Raw genomic sequence first — 10,717 nt, 5'->3', positions numbered from 1 at the left:
CAAGGGTCTATAGCAACTGAGACTGGGGGTCCCCATCTCATTCACCACGTCCTTGGTGCCACTGGCACCAAAGTGTTCAAGTTAGATATGTTGAGCCACACTAAGCATTCTAACTGTGCATCACGACTCCGGGGCATCCCCCGCTTGGCGGTGTGCCCAAGCCAATATCCTCATTGAGAGTCCATGACCACCGAAATATGAGTGTCCTCATATTCCAAACCATCACCACGCCCTAGTGATTTGGGACTCGAACCCAAGCACTAGAGGGTTGGGACTCGAACCCAACCTCCGTATATGCATCTACGGACAGCATCACATAAGATGCCTGGCGTGACTCCCCACGCTGGTGCACCAACTAATACTCAAAGCGCGCTATAGATCACAGCTTAGGAACCTAGTTCCTCTCCATTGCCAAGTCCTCTCACTTAACAAGCCTGTGATCATGCATGGACTCCTCCATGCTTGGCCCCATGGCCCACCCTTTTTGAAGTTATCACCTTCAACTAGGGTATTTGTTCCCCTGACTTGCCAATCTCGCTTTGGCAAGTCCTTCGACCACCGTAACATGGTTCCTGCACAAGCGTGAAAGCCCTTGATCATCTACTTTCGTTCAAAGCCTTCTCTTTGAACACTCGGGAACTACTTCCTTAACTTTGATAGCCTTGCCTCATGGCAAGCTTCAAGACCACGCTTTTGCTGCGCCACTCTGATTTTGCGCATTCCTTGAACCATTTACGCTTGGCCTTTCTAGGTACTAAGCTACCTAGAATCCTCTTTGGGAACCTTGAAGGAACTCTGTCCTTTAGCTTGCTAAGGCCCCCCTTTCTGCAAGCTTTCCAATTACCATATAGTCTAACATGGACAATTCCATATTTTAGACTCTCCATGGCATCACGGTTGCTAGCGGCAACACCCTCGAGCCCCCACTTGATTCTCCACTCCCAGCTGGCATAACCAACCTTGGTTATGCCCTTCGATTCCTATGGTTCGGTTCTATCCCCTTACTTCTTGCTTTTGGTTTCACACCTTTCCTTCGGTCATTCTCCTCAAGACCAGGAGGATAGCTTTGCACTTTTTATCATGCCTTAGCAAATATTCTTAGGGATGAACCTACCCGATAGCCTAGGGAGTGGTTCCTCAATCCAGGTATGCTCACCCTATAATCCCACACATCGGGATTACGTTGTTGCTTACGAGCCTTTACATGCCCATCGCTAGCCTTGCCAAAATTCCATTTTTGGCTTTGTCCAATTCGAGTAAACAGTTTTCTCCTGTCTCCGCCACCTTGGACATTTGGATAGCACCTACTATCCATCATTCGCTAGGGACTTAGTCCCTTGGGCCTTATCTACTGCCCTCGCGACATCAAACACCACTTCCTAGTGTTCTAGAGTGTTTGGGTGTCCCAATGACGGCTTCCTTGACAATGAGTATTTCCTTTTATGACATTGACTTACTATATCGCAACATAAGCAACTTATTCCCCGTAGGGGTATATCTAACTTCCCTATGCCATTAAGAAGGCTTGGGTAGCTACCTTCTACCCGTTTAACCAATTATTTTGCACCTCTTGCTTAGTTGCCTTGTAGTTGTCAAGTCCTACAACTCATTGCTGGTGCTTCCACACCTCCATCATTATTTGGGTCACCACACTCCAACTGCATGCTCTGCAGATTAGGCTATGCCATTCTCATTTCTATTGGGATTCCTTTGGCAAGGGGTTCTCATGAACCCACCAACATAGCCTCAAGGTATCACACCTTGGCACATTTAGTGTTTCCACACCATTGGCTCCACGAGCCTACCTCTATAACACTTGTTCTTTGTGTCTAAGTCTTTGCCAAGACCAATACCACTCTTTCTCATGCCAACCATCTGTTAGCACTGCATCATAAAGGTCACACACAACTTTGTGTCAAAGTTGTTTTCTTTTTGGGAACACCTTTCCCACGACTTTAGTATGGCACATTTTGCCATCGATGAAATACCCTATGTTCTCATCCTTGGATCCTATGATCCCCCCCCCATCCTTTGTGGGGTACAACACACCTCAGTCCAAATGCTTTCATCAATCATTTTAGGACCATCCCTTGACTCTACTTGAGTCATCTAGCAGTTTTGGACTTGGTTAATCCACAAACCCGTAAGGTCCTACTTGTGAGGCACTAGCTCACTGGAATACACTTCTTGCATTCCTGTCCTACTCAAAAAGACTATTTTCACAAGTGTTACTCTGACACTTGATTTTGTTCTCTAGGGGCAACCTTTGCCCCTTAGGACTACTTGTCCATGTGATGAGAATACCAACTCATCTCTAAGTACACCCCCCAACTCCTTGGGTTGTTTCAGCATTTATTAAAGGTAGCCTCGGCTACCATTTCAAGGACTTGAGTCCTCTTCCGTATTTGACCTCCCACGGTCATTACCTCTAGTCTCACATTCATGAGCACCAACCTCAACTATATGAGGATAATCTTGTGACTCCTTTATTGTTTTGGAGTCTACATATTTCCCGTGATCCCAACTATAGTTGTTTATCACAACTACGTTAGCCCGTTTGCTGCATCAAACGCTCATTTGGATCACATCCTCAACTCTCTGAGGAGACCTTATACTGTTCCCAAGATCCCAAAGTCGTTCCATTATTGGCCCTTTTCTATCCACCACATTGTGCCCAAATTCACGCATGAACTTGAGTGGAGAGCCATGTCCTCTCGACATGCTACTCCTCAAGGATAGGCCCACTCCTAGGACCTTCCGATGCCAACATCAATGGTGATATACTTGAGCACCAATAAAAGTCGGACTAAGGAACAGCTCTGATACCAAATTGTAAGCGACTAAATTTTCCATTCTACTTTAGTCACTTAACCACACCTCCGACCACTTGAAGGAGTCTCATTCACAACCTCCATAAGTCTAATTCAGGACTTGGGACTTGCTAGCCCCGAGAATGGCATCCATGCCACTCAACATTTGCATTTGGTCCAAGTGCTCCATGTGTCCGATCCCATGACCGACACTCAAAGGTACCACCGACATGGCAGCTTGTTACGCTAAGGCCATGCCCAATCACCTTTGCCACACTAGTAGTCCAATACCACTTGCATCACAGTCTTGGCTCTCCAAGACTAGGCAAACCATCCGTGAGTGGTCATCTCAGATCCACTCCTTAGCATCCTTAGGATGCCCACCGACAAAGGGAATGGCCTTCCCCAATATCCCTCTGTCAGTCCCCACTAAGTCCCTTTCTACCCTTGGCCGTGTTTGCTAACACTGCCACTGGATCGAGGCCCACAAGCCTGACCACTAAGTCCCACGGTCCTCTGGGACTTCCTCACCACACGACTGCGTCCTTGGTCACTGCCCCAGAGGACTGCTCCTCTTCCTTTCCACAGTCTGGGCCTTTGGAACAACATTTCGGAACATCGTGGCCTTACGTGAGCCACCTGGGTACTCTCCCCGCCTTTCGCCCTTGGGTGCTCTAGCCATGGGCTTAGAGCGAGGTTCCGTTGAGCCATGCCTGGTATTCAAGTAGGTAGTGCCACCCACACTTGGACTAGGAGCATCGGCCAGTTGATCTCCCGGGGGAACTAGAGCCGGCTCTTGAACACTTCACCAAGCTACCCAGCTTGTCGGTTCGTGTTCACTCTAGTCTTGGACTTCCCAGTGGTCAGTTCATCACCCAACACTGGGTCTGGCTTGCCTGGGCCAAACTAGCCTTTCCTGCCGAAACTGGCTCCACTAGGCTCCAACCCCCACACTCTCCCTACTATACTTTTGGAACCCCCCGCAGCCCCCCCCCCCCCCCGGGGGACGATCGCTTTGGGCTTTCACCCAACTGCCTGTATTAGTATTTGGACTTGGACTCAGACTCGGACTCGGACTCGGTCTCGGTCCCAGATTCGGACTCGGACTCGGTCTCGATCTCGGTCTCGGTCTCGGTCTTGGTCTCGGTCCCGGTCCCGGTCCCGATCTCGGTTCCATCTCGGACTCCATCTCGGACTCCACCTTGGGTCCATCTCGGACTCCACCTCGGGTCCATCTCGGACTCCATCTCGAGTCCATCTCGGACTCCATCTCGGGTCCATCTCGGACTCCATCTCGGGTCTATCTCGGACTCCATCTCAGTCCATCTTGGACTCCATCTCGGACTCCATCTCGGACTCCATATCGGACTCCATCTCGGACTCCATATCGGACTCCATCTCGGACTCCATCTCGGACTCCATATCGGACTCCATTTTGGACTCCATCTCGGACTCTATATCGGACTCCATTTCGGGTCCATCTCGGACTCCATCTCGGACTCCATATCGGACTTCACTTTGGGTCCATCTCGGACTCCATCTCGGGTCCCTTTTTGGAGCCTCGCTTATGGCTTGCTTCGTGCTCATTCCTCGAGCACTTTGTTGGGAGTTCCACTCCTGCTCTCGACCTTTCAAGTTGGAGCTTTTAGTCCAAATGTGTTACGGTCGTTTGGCTTTCGCTTCGGCCACTACCACGTGGCACCCTTCTAGCTCCACTTTGGGGCCTAGGGATTTTGTGTCTCACAACCAGCTCCCCGTATCCAAGACGGAATTCCTACGTGCTATTTGTCAAGCATACTTGACCTAGTTAGAGAAACTCATTCGTTGACTTGCACTTGCTAATGTTGGGAACCCCCACGATATTGAGACTAGTCCCTCAATATTCGCTAAATGATAGCTTTGCCCATTGCCTCAGTAGCTTTAGACCAACTTTGGCATAGCTGCTCCGCATAAGTCTCAACGGCCGGGACCAACACTTCGGACATAGGTTTTGGTACAACGATCTGTTGAGGAACCCTACGAGCATTTCCTTGTCGGTGACGGCCGGAAGGTGTCTAAGTCTTAACGTCTTTGGACGTAAAGGAGAGGTCGTTCCATAACTCATTTAAGTCAGTGTATTTCCCACATAGTGTGCTTTCCGTTAACTTTCGAAGTTGTTTCCTTGACGGTTTGCTAGACTCGGGTATGCATTGACAAGGATGTCGATCTTCCCTAAGGGGAGGAGAGTGTCACGAATGTGACTTCGGGTATCGAAAGATACTTGTCAACCAATCCTTACAGGCATTCTTTCCTTACTGCCATGACGGCAGGAGGTCGGTACTATTGGTCCCTTTCATGGTCTCCACTCAAGCTAGTTGAGAAACTGGTCATTGTGTGTGCACTTGACCAAATGAGCATAAAGACGGAATTCCTACGTGCTATTTGTCAAGCATATTTGACTTGGTTAGAGAAACTCATTCGTTGACTTGCACTTGCTAGTGTTGGGAACCCCCGCGATATTGAGACTAGCAAGTGATGTAGATAGGCCATTAAGGTGGCCCCGTTCCCTAAGGTTCTAAGGATCCACGATGACAGTATATCCAAATCTCATCCCATGATCACATGCACTACAACCACCGATATGCCAAAATAGCATTGAACTCAAAGCTCCATTTTGCGTGTTAGTCCTGATCCTGGCATTGGGATGCTAATTGCTCTAGGATTGTTCCAAGTTGTTCTAGGCTTTTGTCCCTTCACTCCTTACGCTGTATGCTTGGGAGTTGCTCCGTGGTCCGGTTTCGTCACTTCTTGGCTCCATGTTTGAGAGTGAAGGGACCTAACACCGTCACTTAACACCACTAACTTTTGTTCACAGCACAGGTTAGCTCAAGCCACTCTCTTTCTGACCAAACTCAAAACTAATCCAATACCAAACTACTTAAGGAGCAATAACAACGTTCCCCGGAAAAGAATTGAGCATTGTAACTCAAGTCTTCCAATAGCAAGCCTAGACAAAATGGTTTAGCGTTTCACCACTATCCATCCCATGACTCACCATTTGCAAGACCATTATTTCCAACATGCATCAAGATAAGGACTCTTGATTGCATAATGTGAACACAAGTAATAAGTCACACTTCGTTGCCAATCATCTCTCCAAGAAGAGAAAATGATTTACGTGTTTGATCCTTTGTCTCTAATAACTCTCTTTTCGGTCTCATCTTTGACTAAACCTCAAGCTTGCATTCTCACTACTTTTAGTCAAGTTCAAGAAAAGTTTATGAGAGAGCACGACAATGACTACTCGAACCAATAGACTAATCCCTATAATTTTGATTGATCCACTTGTAATCATGTCTAAGAAGGATCCACTAGTGCCATGCTAGACAATTACAAACTAGCCTATTTACCATTTATAGCAAACCCAAGGAAGGTTTATTTTCACCCATGGTACTTAGAACAACTCACAGAACCATTGGAACAACTCATGGAACCACTGATAGCTTAATTTTAATTCTGCCAACTCAAAGTGTATCCTCAAGTTGCATGAGTGGAATGTGACATTTATATTGCATTTTATTGAATTGAGTTGGCACTTGATAGTTACATAAACCTTTGAAGTAATGACAGTGGTATTGCTTGTGGTGTTGCTTGATTGATGATCAAGTCATTGTGATACCTATATCATATCCATGTGATAACAAGTAATGTGTTTACGAAGTTGCTTGATTAAACGATGATCAACCCCAAAGTGGTTGATAGTGAAGCTAGTCTACTTGCACGTAGTAGCATTGTAGTAGCTTTGACTAGACTCTTGATAGTGGTCCATTATGCTAAGCTTAAATTGGTTCTTTAGTTCCTTGGGTTTGCCCATCAGGTGTTAAAAACGGTTATAGCATTCACTTGCTATGGTTTGTTAGTTGATCCATTAGCACTTGGAGTAGATTGTTGGATGGAGAAGGTGTGTAGTTGAGGCATTAACATTGCTAACACTTATATTAGTGAAAGTGGCATTGTTATTTCGAGTGATAAGGAATTTTCCTTAAACCCTAAATTTCTATGTTATTTTTTTTGTTAGTGTTTTGGCTTCACATTGGATCTTGAAGGTGGTTAAAGAAAAGTGTTAGTGCAATGTGGATGTCTGAAGATATGGTCTTCATGATCAAGCCTTGGGTGTTCATTTTGCATTTTACAAATGTTAGTGTTCGATGTCAAAAAATCGGCAAAGATGTTTGATGCTTAGGCATACTATGGGTCTTGAGAATTTATGATGAAGTGAACTTATGTGAAGCTGTAAGTAAGAGGAAGTTAGTTGAGTCTTGAAAGTTTGCATTTCCTAGACTAAAAGTCATTCTTTCTCTAGGATAGAAAATTTTCCACAAATTTTCTTAGACTTTTCCAATGGCTGATCTGTTGATCACTTTGCTTGAAAACCATTTCGTTTTCGTAAGCCAATACAAACTAATGAAAAGGTTGGAATTGGCTTCGGTTGGCTTAAACCTTAATAGGTAATTTGTATGATGCAACCCTAAAGGGTTGCTAACCTTTGGGGCTAAAGTAATTGAGTTGGATAAAGTCTAGAGTTGGTGTAGAAAAGTGGTTGTTGCACTTGTAGAAGGGTGGCCCTTGTGCCTTTTTTTTTTAGTGTTGTGCTTGGTGGCAAGTTACACTTTGCATTTCGTTAAACTCTATGAGAGTAGTGAGCTCTCATTAATCTTGACTTAGTCTTGGTGGCCCTACACCTTGGGTGAGGATAATGATATCCAATTTAGTTGTTTGCAGTTGAGATGTTAGTACCCGTACTATAGCTTTGTCTATGATGCGGTTGTGTATTGATATGAGTTCATCTCATGGTCTTCACTTTAGTTTCGGCTGAGTGTTGATCATGTATAGCTAACCTCTTCAAAGCATGCTCAAATCTATTGGCTAAACGTGTCGGTGAGCTTATCGTGGTTGAGTTGGATTTGAATGGTCATTTAGTTTGTGCTTGTCCATGAACTTTTATCTCGTACTTAGGATATTATGTTCATGTTGGAAAAGTATACAACTCGATGGCGTGAGTTTAGTGTTACGGTCTTGTGAAAGGCAAATTAAAAAATAATTATTAGTTACTTTGCGACTAGTGATTACTTGTAGACTTCATCAAGGACTGTTAACACTTGCTTCATTTAATGATGATTTAATAGTGATGGGCTTGCTTTACTGAATGGTGTTACGGAGGATCGTGTCGTTAGACTTACATAGGTTTCCATGTTGGCATATCGACTCTACCTTCAGTGATAATATTTAGTTGCATTTAGTTCGTAGTGTTGGATTTCATCGAGTCTTGGATGTGGTGAATCACTCCTTGATGATGTGTTATTTGTAATTGAGTATTGTTGGAGGTTTGGTCTTAGATACTAACTAAAGTATCTTCGACTTTGGTTAGCTTGGTTGCTAGAGAGTTGTGGGTGGTAATTCACTCTTGCTTTCTTCTAACTTTGTTATAGTGTTGATGGCATTAAAGTGATGCCTTGTTATTGACATTATTGATGGTTAAGATTTAAGTGAAATGAGATGTCTCTCTTTAAGATTGATATTGAGTTTCATTAGTCTTTATGAAGATAGTGTTGGTGATTTGGCTATGGCTTTGTGTTATTGGCATTCGTGCATTTGCTAATTAGCAATTGTGTTGGCGTTCAAATGAGTTGAGTGGCAAGTTTGAATTAGTTATATTCTAAACAAGATTATTTAGTAGGGGTTGAGATTTGAGTTTTTCTTTGAAAAGTGATTTAGTCGTAGACTATACTAGTCTTACAAGAAGGAGCGTTAGTGATTGATATTGAAGTGACTGAATCTTTGTTGGATTTGAGTTCGGATATAGCAATTATTGATGATTCTTCTTGTGTTTGTTATGAAGTGAGTTACATCTTGCTATAGATGGATTCATGGATGATCATTTAATGATCACTTGTTGAGCATAGCTCCATTATGTTTAGCTTTTGGATTGATCTTCATTAGCTTTAGCATTTTGAAGTTTGGCTATGGATGTGTTGAGGAGAATATTGTGGGTCGCACCATGATTTCTTCCTTAGCATTGAAATTAGTTCATACAAGATTCATAACTATTATTATACAAGACTTGGCTATAGGCTTCTTCAAGCTTTTGGTTCCTTGAGCTTTCATGCTCATTGTTCCATAACTTTTATATTGAAGTTGCCTTTTGCATCTAGCAATCATTAGTGATGATTGACTATCATCTAGGATAATTGATTATCTTTGTCACAGGCTTTGCTTGATTATTATTGATTTAGAATGATTTGCTGTTCTTCGGGATGGTGGATTGTTTTCTTCGATGATGATTATGCATCTCTTTATTGATGAGATGATTGATGATCTTTCATGATGGTTAATTGTTTTCTTTGATAGCTAATGGCTTTTTGCATTACCATATGTTCTTTGTGGTTTGCTTTGGATTGGTCTCTTGTGTTTGAGACATCAATAAGATGTTGTTGATGCTTGCTTGAGAAACTCTGGTTCCTTGGTATTGTTGACTGGGATCTATTCAGATTGGCTAGTGTGATAATTGACATGAATGAGTGTTTGTTGGCCATACAATATCCATTCTATTCTATTGATTATTGCTCAAGTTAGCTTTGATAGATTTGAAAGTTATTTCCTTTGGGTGATACATTCATGAGCATTTTGCTTGCCAATCAATGATATTTTGTGTTCTTTGAGTTATCTTTAGTAAGTTGTTTAGCATACTGTCTACCATCTTCGGTAGTTAAGTTTCATCCTTGAGTTTCCTTGGTGATATACTTGTTATTGAATTTTGTTGGATGGTGATTTCTATGTTTACCAATTATGATGACTTGGTTCCTATACTATAATATTGGTTTATCGGATGATAAATTCCTTCGAATACTTTTGTGTTCTAATTTAAGATTTAATCACTAATAATTAAGTCTTTAAGATATCATTGTTTATGACTTTGATATTGTCCATCTATTGATCTTTGAGTTTGGGCCAATATAGGTAAACTAGATTCGGCACTTCGTGTGCATGGTGAAATCTTTAGTCATGGGGTAGCTACTGTCGACTAGTCACATAACCCGCCTCTCTGTCGATGTTCTTTATTTCGTTCAAAGGTGTAAACAACTCTAATTGCCTGTTTACAGTAGTCTATCTAAACTTTACCGACGGGTTTGGTTTCTTTGCTCATGAAGGTTGGGGCCTCTGGCTTCTCTCTCTATGTCCTTGTGGGTAGGGGTGTATCACACTTTTGTAAGCTGGGTGACACTCAAAGCAAGAAGGGTAGCTGACTCCGTTGGTCATTTCCTTGTCGGCGACAGCCGGAAGGTGTCTGAGTGGTAGCACATCCGCATTAAACAAACAAGTTGCCTTCTAATTCATTTAAGTTGGTGCATTTCTCATATAGTGTGAATACTGTGAACTTTTTCTGGAGTTGTTTCCTTGGCGGTATTCTAGACTCGAGTATGCATCAACGAGAACATCGATCTTCCCTAAGGGGGGGAGAGTGTCGCAAATGTGACTTCGGGTATCGAAAGTTACCTGTTAGCTAGTCCTTTTGAATATTCTTTCCTTACTGCCACGACGGCAAAAGGTTGGTATTGCTAGGTTTGTTATCAATTCCCACTTGAGCTAGTTGAGAAATTGGTCAATGACCGTGCATTTAAATCAGATAAACATAAGGTAGGAACCCTATATGTTTCTTGTTGAGCATACTTGACCTAGTTTGAGAAACTCCTGTCATTGTATTGCACTTGCTAGTATCAAGAACTTTCGCAATATTGAGATTGGTCCCTCAATATTCGCTAGTAGATAGTTTACTGTGTCTGCTAAACACCCTTGCTATCATACCTTTTGTGTTAGTCTCATTTCAGTACCAAATACTATTTATGGAAAGCGTCCAGATTTACTCATTT

Source organism: Selaginella moellendorffii, unplaced genomic scaffold, assembly GCF_000143415.4.
Source record: "Selaginella moellendorffii unplaced genomic scaffold, v1.0 SELMOscaffold_118, whole genome shotgun sequence".
Taxonomy (NCBI): domain Eukaryota; kingdom Viridiplantae; phylum Streptophyta; class Lycopodiopsida; order Selaginellales; family Selaginellaceae; genus Selaginella; species Selaginella moellendorffii.
This window is presented reverse-complemented; position numbering follows the sequence as displayed.